Source organism: Protomyctophum bolini (genome assembly GCF_963924005.1).
Source record: "Protomyctophum bolini genome assembly, chromosome: 7".
NCBI lineage: Eukaryota > Metazoa > Chordata > Actinopteri > Myctophiformes > Myctophidae > Protomyctophum > Protomyctophum bolini.
This window is the reverse complement of record NC_137868.1, coordinates 4,269,825-4,282,555: the sequence shown is the minus strand read 5'-3', so window position 1 is coordinate 4,282,555 and position 12,731 is coordinate 4,269,825.

The following is a 12,731-nucleotide window of genomic DNA, read 5'->3' as shown; positions in this document are numbered from 1 at the left end:
CATATATAAGACATGAATATTTAGCTTGAATCAGCAGACACATTCCCAAGTATTTGAGCCTATATTATGCCAGACTGATGACTGACTGAACGGGGGGGGGGAAAGTGTATCGGGACATCCCTAATAATTAACTAACTAACTTTTCTCCTTTCTGATTGATTGTAGTAGTAAATCTTTATTTCGCAAAAGAATACATACATACATAGAGTCCACTTATACAAGTGGCACCGAAAAGGTGTAGGCTGAAGCCCAGGCTTATTTTTGCCTATACCCTTTTTGAAAAAAAAAAAAAAAAGAAAAAACTTTGGTTATAATAGAATAGAACGTAGTAATACATTGGTATGACTAAGCTAAATTCATCAGATAAATTGAAAAAAAAAAAGCAAAGAAATCTAGGCAAACATAGGTTTTAACAAAACTAAGACAAATCTAAGCAAAAGACAATTTCTACATAGGCTACTAATTTGAAGAGTAACAAAAGTTCCAAAATGAACGAGTTTCAAAACAAAAATGAATAGTTGTCGTTCTGATTCCAGATCTTCACCGGTAACACCGACTGCTGCCGCTCCGTGGAGAACCCGTTTGACCCGCCCATCACCAGCCGCTTTGTGCGCGTGCTGCCGATCACGTGGAGCAGGTGGGGCATCGCCCTGAGGATAGAGCTGCTGGGCTGTGAAGATTAACCTTGACCCATTCTGACCTGAGATCAGATTCTAAAAAATGTCTTCTACATCCTGACAGTTTTCCATTCTGACCTGAGATCAGATTCTAAAAAATGTCTTCTAATGTCAGTCGCTCTTAGATTTTTCAAGAATAGCAGATCTATACAAGCTCGTAGCGCGCCACTCGGTGGCGCGCTATGAGCTTGTAGATCTGCTATTTTTAAATAGCTAAAGCATAACGTAATGCTAACACCAAAAGGGGTTCCCGCCTAAAATGGGTTAACCTTAACTGTGTATGTTGCAGAACAAACGTTTTATTCCTTCACCCATTTGTATACAAATGCCTTCCAAATAAGACAGTTTTCTGAAAAACCTCATGTTTCTGTGACCAGCTGGTGCTCAACCTCTTTCATGTCAAGCAGCCCAGAAATGATATGAAATTGGCCGCCGACCCCCATCTGAAAATATATTGTTCCAGCCGGGAGTACCTCCAGAAACAAAGATTTGAGTTAAAAACGTTGAAAGAATTTATATATTCAAAGATTTGCGCCACATTTTCAAGAGCTTTAAAAAAAAAAATAGCAGATCTACAAGCTTGTAGCGGCGGCACTCGGTGCCGCGCTATGAGCTTGTAGATCTGCTATTTTTCAATAGCTTAAGTATAACATAATGCATAAAACACCAAAAGGGGTTCCCGCCCTGAATGCCTTTAAAAAAAATATTTTATCCTCTCTTTTTAAATTTTGCTCGTCTCACAAAATTAATGTCACGACTTTCACATGATTCCTGACATCATGGCTTGCCACGGACATACAAGTGTACCTCCAAAATAGATTTCACGTTCTGTCCATAGGGGGCACCACAAACACACAAGGTTTCACTGTACTGTATGTGGTAGAAATCCCCCACACCCCCTTACACAGCCCTGGCTATAGGCAACCCAGCCTGGCGGAGATATTCACTCGCTTTTCTACTTGTTCAGTATTGCTGCTTCAGAGGTTGAGGAGCCAAAACCAAATGTTTTTTAGTACGGTCCCTCATACTTGTATATAAGATGCACTGTAACAATAAAACATATTGATTGTTGAATCTTTTATTTTTTATTCCTTTTTTATATATATTTTTTTAATATTTTATATATATGGGGACTAGGTTGGTGGAGGGTGTGTAGAGCCCAGGATCACATTAGATGATTGACACAGGGGTGAAAAATGGGTTACAAAATTGTGGGATAAAAAAAATATATAAAAAAAAAAATATATATATATCCCACGATTTTGCAACCCATTTTTCACCCGGTGCCACTTGCCTATAAGCTGTAATCCTGGGCGCTACTCTCCCAACCTGGGGAGAGCCCCGGACTGAGCTCCAAGCCGCTTATTTTCACCTGGGACGTTGTGTGTGAAAGGAACACGTTATTCCAACCAGTTCCTTTCCCCTCCATGAGGCTGACCAGGGGAGGCAGTTTAGAGACCAGGATAACTGCATGTTTTGGTATACCACTAGCTACCCTACGGGCAGCGGTGGCCGAACGGTTTGCGGAGCGGTCTTGATATCGGAAGGTCGCTAGTTCGTATCCCCGGACCGGCACGTTAAAATTCCCACCGCTGAAGTGCCCTTGGACAAGGCATTGAACCCCTACCATGAAATGTTCTATGAGCAGGGCCTGGCTGTATAAGCAAGTTCTTGAGCTTAATCCAGTTACCCTGGGTAAACATAGTACCTTTCCTTTCCTTAGTCCAGTTACCCTGGGTAAACATAGTACCTTTCCTTTCCTTAGTCCAGTTACCCTGGGTAAACATAGTACCTTTCCTTTCCTTAGTCCAGTTACCCTGGGTAAACATAGTACCTTTCCTTTCCTTAGTCCAGTTACCCTGCATGGGTAAACATAGTACCTTTCCTTTCCTTAGTCCATGTTACCCTGGGTAAACATAGTACCTTTCCTTTCCTTAGTCCAGTTACCCTGCAGGGTAAACATAGTACCTTTCCTTTCCTTAGTCCAGTTACCCTGGGTAAACATAGTACCTTTCCTTTCCTTAGTCCAGTTACTCTGGGTAAACATAGTACCTTTCCTTTCCTTAGTCCAGTTACCCTGGGTAAACATAGTACCTTTCTTTTCCTTAGTCCATGCAGTTACCCTGGGTAAACATATTACCTTTCTTTTCCTTAGTCCAGTTACCCTGGGTAAACATAGTACCTTTCCTTTCCTACCCTAGGGGACACGGGGAGAACATGCAAACTCCACACACAGAAAGGCCCTTTTGCCAACCCCACTTCTTGGGCACTGGAATGTTGAATCCCTTGTACAGTACAGCCATAATTATATAATGTTTGGACATGGATGCCACGCTGTTATTAGACCCAGTGCTTTGGTAATAATGATATGACCTCGCAGGGAAAAAAGCTTCAAGTTCAAGCTGTTGTGTTTGTTCAATTGATTATTGCCACAGACTGACAGTCAGAGGAAGAAAGACAAACAGAGCTTTACTGGAATACTCTTGTTTGTTTAGCCACTCAAAACATTAGCCACTTCACATCACCAAATTCAACAATAGGAGTATGAATCAGCCCTATTAGTACAGGCATTATATGGGGAAAAAAGGGGTCAACCTCCAACTAATTGTCCTCAGTCCTCAGTCCTCCAACTGAGTCCATTCCAAGCATTAGTTTTGCATAAAAACACTCCTTGGGCTAATAACGGCCATAGCCGTCATCACAAATGTGATGAGTGGCTATGGCCGTTATTAGCCCAAGGAGTGTTTTTATGCAAAACTAATGCATGGAATGGACTCGGCATCATGAAAACACCCTAGTTTGACACGTCACATGCTACTTAAAGCAAAAGGAAAATTTGAAATGATTTGCCTTTATATAGGATGTCTATGGTGGCCATACTGTACAGGCCATTTTCAACACTTTCCCCTCAGACAATTTCAGGCAACTTTTTGTATGTTATTCAGGACATAATGTAAGATACAAAATCAGCTGAGTTTGGTTTTTTTGCAATTAGTTGGAGGTCAAATTACATTATTACTGGACTATATATACCTGTCGGACTGTTAGAATGTCTAACAGTAACAAACATATTATATGAAGCGACCCTTAGCCAGTCCAAAGTGCCGACGTCATGATGTTTGTCAACCATCCATTGGTCATATATGAGGCGATGCGTGTGTTCCATCTATAGTCACTGTGTGTGTGCTGCAGAGACTCCACAACAACACACTGCTGTCACTCACCGGACTGGACATTCATTTACATCATTTGGTGTTTAATGCAGAAAAACAAACATGCACGTGAAAACATACGGCGGTTTGCTTTTCCTACTCTGTGTATGGATGCAACCTCATGGGAGCCTAGTGAGAGCACAAGGTAAGAGAGCATTCTGTTCACGATGTCTTTACTGTTAACTTTGTCGCTGATGTGGGTTGGAAACCATTTAGGTGTGTTTTGATTTTGACAGCAAAAATGTTGATATAGTAATTTATAGTCGTTTGAATAAAATTCCATTTTCTTGTAGTCATATTTGAGGTCATCTGAAATGTTTTAGGTTGAGTCTAGTTTTAGTCGACACAAATGTATTTTTGTCGTCGTAATGTCAGCTTTTATACTCGTTTGCATGCTGAAAATAGCCGATCTACAAGCCCCAACATTTTAATCTAGTTTTAATTTGTTTACGAAACTGTCAATATGTTATAGTTTTAATCATCATAGGTGTTTTTATTTTTCGTTTTTATCTCATTTTTGTAGATGAAAAAAGGTCATAGTCCAAATCCAAATGCAGTTATTATTTATTCACAACAAGCCAGAAACACACTAGACACTTTATGCCTGGCTTTGCTATTTTGTGCATGTCGGACAAACCTTTCAAAATCTTTCACAAATAGCATCGTCATCAAGGTTGAAGTATAGGGGATTATTTTAAGAAAGAAAATGCAAACAAAAAATATAATATAATGGAGATACATTTTCTGCCGATTGGGCCCCGGCAGTGACGATCTGTTTCTGATTGGTCCCTGACTGACTAACCATCAGGCTCTTTCTGCCTTGTTGTTCCTCCCTGGTTCTTCCCTGGTTCTGCCCTGGTTCTGCCCTGGTTCTGCCCTGGTTCCGCCTTGTTTATGTTGAATTTGCTAAAACTAAAAACTAAAAACAAACATGATATGCCCATGCAGTCGTCTTTTTTACTGACACAAAGTTTAGTTGAATTCACAGAATATCAATACTGAAAAACACGTCATTTCAACGGTAGTGGATTGGAGAGAGAGGGGGGATTTTTGTCCAACCACGAAACGTCAACCAATGGGGTTGTGAAGAGGGGGTTCACAACAACCACGGGCCGGGACTTTGACAAAGGGGTGAATTTAATATTGATACACAATAAAAATGTTATTATTCTCTTTTTCTTTCTTTCATTGTTTTATAGATTGTCACCTTGCGTGGTTTAGGTCCAGCGATCGCTACGACTCGAACTTCGACACGTCGGGTCTGAAGGAGTCGTACCTGCTGGGGTCGCGGGTCAGAGTGCCGTGTCAGGTGGGATACGTCGGATCCCTGAGACTACTGTGTCTGAGCGACGTGGGCGTGAGGTGGGAATACGAGGGCTCGAAATGCCACCGTGAGTTCTGTCACCAGTTCTGCTAACCAGTTCTGTGTTTTTTTTATTTTTATTATTATTTATTTTGAGGGTTTTCTTTACATAGACACAAGGACAACACAGCAGACTTACATACAAGACTGTTACTTACATGAAAACAACAATGAGGAAACATAGAAAAAAATATAGAAATAAAAAGAAAATAAAAAATAGATAATAAATAATAGTTTCCAAGTGGTACATGGGTTGTATAATGGATGTGTGCACGTTAAGGTGGGTTCTGTCCTGTGTTTTGTCTTTTTTTCTCTCACTTCAAATGTTTTCAAAATAAATGTTTAGCTGTGAATGCCATTGTGTGTATGTGTTTTTACCATGGCTGTCATGTTGGATACAGCAGTACGTGCAGGGCGTTGCTGAAAAGGAGCACTTAATGGCCGCTCCAATGCATTTCCAATGGAAGTCACATGGTTTGACAAGACTTTGGCTGTGTTCTCCCCCCCCCCCCCTGTCTTGTCAAACCATGTGACTTCCATTGGAAATGCATTGGAGCGGCTATATTAAACACGGACAAGACACAAGACACGGGACAAGACAGGTGTCCTTTAGGTGTGAATGAGGCCTTTGCCTTCTGACAGCAGTCTGTTATAGAGCAGAGCGGTCTGTTAATAACACACCGCTGAATTCAGCAGCTGACCAATCAGAATCAAGCATTCAGCCAAGTCGTGTGGTCACCCTGGTGGTGATGCTGTTCGTTTCTACAGCTAAGGGGTGTGGTGACCCTAGTGGTTTAATTGTGTCTACAGCTACAGGCTCATACATAGTCTGGATTTTCGGTGGTGAGGTGACCACCGAACTACGACGTCACGAGCCGCGGTGAAGAGCAAACCACCGCCACCGCTCCAGCCCTTCTCTCTGTTTTTACTCACCACCGCTCAACGTTATTTCAGCTCCGGTGGTCAGCTCACCACCGGAGCGGTGGTCACCTCACCACCGAAAATCCAGACTATGAATAGGCCTTAAGGGGTGAGGTCACCCCTGGTGGTTTGTGTCTACAGCTAAGGGTTGTGGTCACCCTGGTGATGATGCTGTTTGTGTCTACAGGTAAGGGGTGCGGTCACCCTGGTGAAGCAGACTTTGCAGAGTTCCAGCTGGTGAAGGGAGATTTCTTCGTCTACGGGTCAGAGGTGGAGTACACGTGCAAACCAGGGTATGTTGATGAGCGATGACACACACATGTATAGGCAGTGTTGTTTTTGTCGACTGACAAAAAACTAAATGGAAACTAAATGAAAACTAAGCTTTGATGACTAAAACTATAAGACTAAATGTATTGACAATTTTGTCAACTGCTGAAAACTACACAAAAATGTTAGGAAGGGACTATAGTGGACAAGAGATCCAGTATAAGTCACAGGTGTTACCGATGATACTAAATAAATCTCATTCAGTGCCAGACGAAATAATAATTTATTTCACCTGCAGTGCCACGGTCGATTCTTATTTTGAAGGCCAAAATACTCCCGGACATACTGTAAATGGTAAATGGTGCATTAACCCATTCTGACCTGAGATCAGATTCATACGAGGTTTCCACTGGGACACACACTGGTCTGATGAACCCATTCTGACCTGAGATCAGATTCTAAAAAATGTCAGTCGTTCTTCGATTTTTCAAAAATAGCAGACCTACAAGCTCGTAGCGCGCCACTCGGTGGCGCGCTACGAGCTTGTAGATCTGCTATTTTTCAATAGCTAAAGCATAACATAGTGCTAACACCAAAATGGGTTCCCGGTCAGAATGGGTTAATATAGCGCCTTTATCCAAGGTGCTTTACATAGCCTACTGTAGATTGTAGCATTACATTCATCCATTCAGCTGCGGCCAGTCTTTTATATCATTATCAACCTTTCCTGTTAATGTTCTTTTGTTTTATTTGCCTTATACACTTTTAGTTACCAAATGGTCAGCAGGATCAACAGACGTCACTGCGAGCATTTTGGCTGGGATGGTGTTGTCCCCGTCTGTCAGGGTAAGATATGGATCTCATGTGTTTTGTCCCCATGTCTGTCAGGGTAAGATATGGATCTCATGTGTTTTGTCCCCGTCTGTCAGGGTAAGATATGGATCTCATGTGTTTTGTCCCCATGTCTGTCAGGGTAAGATGGATCTCATGTGTTTTGTCCCCATGTCTGTCAGGGTAAGATGGATCTCATGTGTTTTGTCCCCATGTCTGTCAGGGTAAGATGGATCTCATGTGTTTTGTCCCCATGTCTGTCAGGGTAAGATGGATCTCATGTGTTTTGTCCCCGTCTGTCAGGGTAAGATGGATCTCATGTGTTTTGTCCCCATGTCTGTCAGGGTAAGATGGATCTCATGTGTTTTGTCCCCGTCTGTCAGGGTAAGATGGATCTCATGTGTTTTGTCCCCATGTCTGTCAGGGTAAGATATGGATCTCATGTGTTTTGTCCCCATGTCTGTCAGGGTAAGATGGATCTCATGTGTTTTGTCCCCATGTCTGTCAGGGTAAGATATGGATCTCATGTGTTTTGTCCCTGTCTGTCAGGGTAAGATATGGATCTCATGTGTTTTGTCCCCATGTCTGTCAGGGTAAGATGGATCTCATGTGTTTTGTCCCCATGTCTGTCAGGGTAAGATGGATCTCATGTGTTTTGTCCCTGTCTGTCAGGGTAAGATGGATCTCATGTGTTTTGTCCCCGTCTGTCAGGGTAAGATGGATCTCATGTGTTCACTCAATCTGATCTGTATATATGCGTTTGTGGGTGGAAAATCGAGTGGCGAAGTGAGTTTAACGTCATGTAACGTTGTTTAATGCACAGGCAGAGCACGGAACATGTTGTTCTTTACGTGTGTGTATATGAGGCCGACATGTATATGTCTAACGCATTCACCCCGTCGGGACTGCAGTGTTCCACATTCATTTTCTGCTGGGGTCTGTCTACTATACTGTCACGGTTCGAGACCAGACAGTCAGGAAACATTCAAAGTGTTTATTAACACCCGAAAAAAACAAGGAACATGAGGAGCATAGGGAAAATAACACTAAACACTAGGAGCAAGGAACACTAGGCAGACAGGATCGCAACAAGACAACTGGGACTAACTGATAATCCGACAAAGGAACTGCACAAACAGGGGAGTATATATAGACACAGGGAGTAACAGGACACAGGTGAAACTAACTGACAAATCAACACAGGGATTGGCTAAGACCAAAAGGACACAAGTGCAAAACATATATAGGCTAATCACAGTACTGGTGAGACAAGGCATGGTACGGAATACAGGGGCAGACAGGAAAGCACAAAACCATACTACAAAATAAAAGGTACACACAGTGCAAGATCAACTCTAACTGGAAATAAGAAACATGGAAAAATCACAGGATAACAGCAAGGTTAAAACACTAAATACCTAAAAACCAAGAAACACATGAATGTACAAAACAAACTACAGAGTCTGTCTAGTGTGTGATTTAAAAGAAATTGAAAATGAAATTCATTTTTTGTTTTACTGCCCATTATATGAAGAATTAAGACATGTATTAATATTTTGTAAAATGACAACCATCTGTGCTGACTTTTTCTGGGTGGAGGACTATGAAAAAGTGGAATTTTGTTTTGGGAAAGGTGTTTTTGCTTTTGGCAGACTTTTTATGCAGGGCGTGGGAAATAAGGCAGAATGTTTTGTTTGTGTAAAAAAAAAAAAAAAAGGGGGAATGTCAACAAAACAGATCTGTTTATTGTACACAATTCAATATTTAGGCAATGATGTGGTGTGTCCTGTAAGTCCATGTGGGCTGGGCGCCTTTGGTGCATGACACAAAAATAAAGAAATCTATCAATCTATCTATCTATATCTATAGCCTACAGCCATTATAGGTTACCATTTGGTCATGGAAAAGTACTGCAGCCCCCTTTTGTTATTTTGCGTCCAGCCATACATTGTCCAGAGATCCACGTGGAGGACGACATGCAGGTAACCGGAGAGCACCTGGAGGCCACCGCTGGCCACGTGCTCCACTTCAGGTGCAAGCAGAACCATGTGGAGGTGGACGGACCCAAACAGATCTACTGTGAAGAGACTGGACAGTGGAGTGACCAGCCTCCAACGTGCAAAGGTACTGTAGGCTACAGCAAGGGCCGATTCATACTTTTTTTTACATTTTACAGCTGTTTCGGCGCTGTAGTGCCGAAATGATTTCGGTTCGTCAGAGAATTTCAGTAGCACCGGAGAGTCGACTTTATAGGACGGTACCCCCCCCCCCCCCCCCCCCCCCCGAACCTCAAATGACGACACATTGTAGGCTCTACAGCGCCGAACCCACTTTTATTCGGCTCTAAAATAGGAGTATGAATCGGCCCTAAGAAAGACAGACAGACGGACGGATATATATATATCCCGCCAAGTGGTCCCGAGTGTGCTTCCGGGACCATAGTTTGAACCTGCCCTTTATAGGACCCACTCGGTCTGTGTCTCATAGGAGGGCTGTGGGCAGTTCAGAAACCGTCTTCCAGTGACATCATCGATGGGGAATACAAGCTAATAAAAAACTGCAGCTGGCTTTCTAGTCCTGAAAAGTTGCAATGCCAAAATGGAAGCCATCGTTCTCACGATGATGAAAGTCTGAGAGTGTGAAAAAAATCTTGTTTAAAAAAAGATCTGCCTAATGATGATGTCACTGGAAGACGGTTTCTAAACTGCCCACATGAGCCCTCCTGTGAGAAGTTCTAGCCTGAGGCAAAAAAGCCCAAGGGGCTTATACGAGGCCTCTACCTATATAAATTATAATGAAACATTGTACATGAGATATAGAATATCCAGAAAACATGATTGCAGTATATAAAACATAAACAAAACAACAAAACATAAAAACACAACGAGAACATGATTAGAATCATGTTCTCTTTGTATACTTCTTTCTTGCCTTGATCTCCTATAACACCCCTCTCTTTTCTTCCCTTTCTCTGTTTTTCTTAATAACACAATGGGAACTATATGCAGCACTAAATCAAAATTTCACATACTTGTGACAATAGAGCGCCGCAGTCCCCGCCCCCTTTCAGAAAAGCGAGTGGCCCAGGAAGTGGAAGCCCCATGCATTCTCCCATCGGCACTTTTAATATAATTTATTTAAAGACGGTTACGCCGCGGACAAAGCCAATTCGGATCGTGACGAATCATGACAATGAACACAATATTTTGGGACGATCAAATCATTAGAAAGAAGAAAAGAAAGTCAGGAGACAACACTATTTGTTTTATTTTTCGTCTTATAAATTATTTGATCGGCCCAAAATATTGTGTTCATTGTCATGATTCGTCACGATCCGAATTGGCTTTGTCCGCGGCGTAACCGTCTTTAAATAAATTATATTAAAAGTGCCGATGGGAGAATGCATGGGGCTTCCACTTCCTGGGCCACTCGCTTTTCTGAAAGGGGGCGGGGACTGCGGCGCTCTATAATGCTGGAATAATTTGAATGCTGGAATAATATAATGTTTAGAAAACAGACATGACCATTAACTTAATTGTTTTGTTCAATCCCATTCCTTGTAGTTACCGAGCGGTCCATGCAGGGTCTCTTACGCGCCGCTGCACACTGAATGGATGGGAATGGGATGATGGTGTCCAACCGCGCTGTGAGAGTAAGGGCTCCAATTTCGTCTCATCTTTCTAAATACACTGTTTTGGGGATTTGCAGTGCAGGGAAGGGGTCTTCGCCCACTAATGTCGGTATTTTGGGCGTTACAATAATTGACCGATCACCAGTCCACTTAATTGCCATTAGGTAGCGGTGGTCGAACGGTTCGCGGAGCGGTCTTGATATCGTGAAGGTCGCTATAGTTCGTATCCCCGGACCGGCACGTTAAAATTACCACCGCTGAAGTGCCCTTGGTCAAGACATTGAACGTCTACCATGAAATGTTCTATGAGCAGGGCCTGGCTCTAAACAAGTTCTTGAGCTTTAGTCCAGTTACCCTGAGTAAACATACGTAGTACCTTTCCTTTCCTTAGTCCAGTTACCCTGGGTAAACATAGTACCTTTCCTTTCCTTAGTCCAGTTACCCTGGGTAAACATAGTACCTTTCCTTTCCTTAGTCCAGTTACCCTGGGTAAACATAGTACCTTTCCTTTCCTTAGTCCAGTTACCCTGGGTAAACATAGTACCTTTCCTTTCCTTAGTCCAGTTACTCACTCACTTCTGCCGGATAGGAGAATTACAAAGAGATGCGATAGGAGAATTAGCTGGAGAGACGACGCAGCCTGACTCTGTGCCCTACATGGACATCTCCATTGAGGCCCGCGGCAGTAAGACGTTCCATTCTTAATTGGGGCCTGTCCTTTCCTCTGTCTGTCCTGTCCAGTCACACGTTGCCCAGTGATACACGTAGAAAACAACATGGACACAATTGGAGACAACCCGATCAAGGCCACTCCGGGCCACGTTCTGGGCTTTAGGTGCACGTCTCCTGGCATGGTTCTGACCGGAGCAGCGGTGATACGCTGTGAGGAAAACGGAGATTGGAGCGAACGACCTCCGACATGCAAAGGTAGCAGTGTTGTTTTCGTCGACTAAAACTAAGACGAAAAATGTTCGTCGACTACCTTTTTTTCTCTGACTAAAACTAAATAAAAACGAATCTATGATGACTAAAACTAAGACTAAATATACTGACAATTTAGTCAACAAATAAAAACTAGGCTAAAATGTTAGTAAGGGACTATAGTGGACAAGAGATCCAGTTTTATGCTGGGTTGCATGCTGAAAATAGCAGATATACAATCTCACAACGCGTCGCAGTGCGACGCGTTGCGTCTGTCCGTCCGTCCGTCTTTCTCTAGTCTCTAGTCTCTCTGTCTCTGGTCTCACCTCTGTTGTGTGTTTGAACATGGCAGCTTGTTCCAGTTACCCCTGTTGTGTGTTTGTAACATGGCAGCTTGTTCCAGTTACCTCTGTTGTGTGTTTGAACATGGCAGCTTGTTCCAGTTACCTCTGTTGTGTGTTTGAACATGGCAGCTTGTTCCAGTCACCTCTGTTGTGTGTTTGAACATGGCAGCTTGTTCCAGTTACCTCTGTTGTGTGTTTGAACATGGCAGCTTGTTCCAGTTACCTCTGTTGTGTGTTTGAACATGGCAGCTTGTTCCAGTCACCTCTGTTGTGTGTTTGAACATGGCAGCTTGTTACAGTTACCTCTGTTGTGTGTTTGAACATATGGCAGCTTGTTCCAGTTACCTCTGTTGTGTGTTTGAATATGGCAGCTTGTTCCAGTCACCTCTGTTGTGTGTTTGTAACATGGCAGCTTGTTCCAGTCACCTCTGTTGTGTGTTTGTAACATGGCAGCTTGTTCCAGTCACCTCTGTTGTGTGTTTGAACATATATGGCAGCTTGCTCCAGTCACCTCTGTTGTGTGTTTGAACATGGCAGCTTGTTCCAGTTACCTCTGTTGTG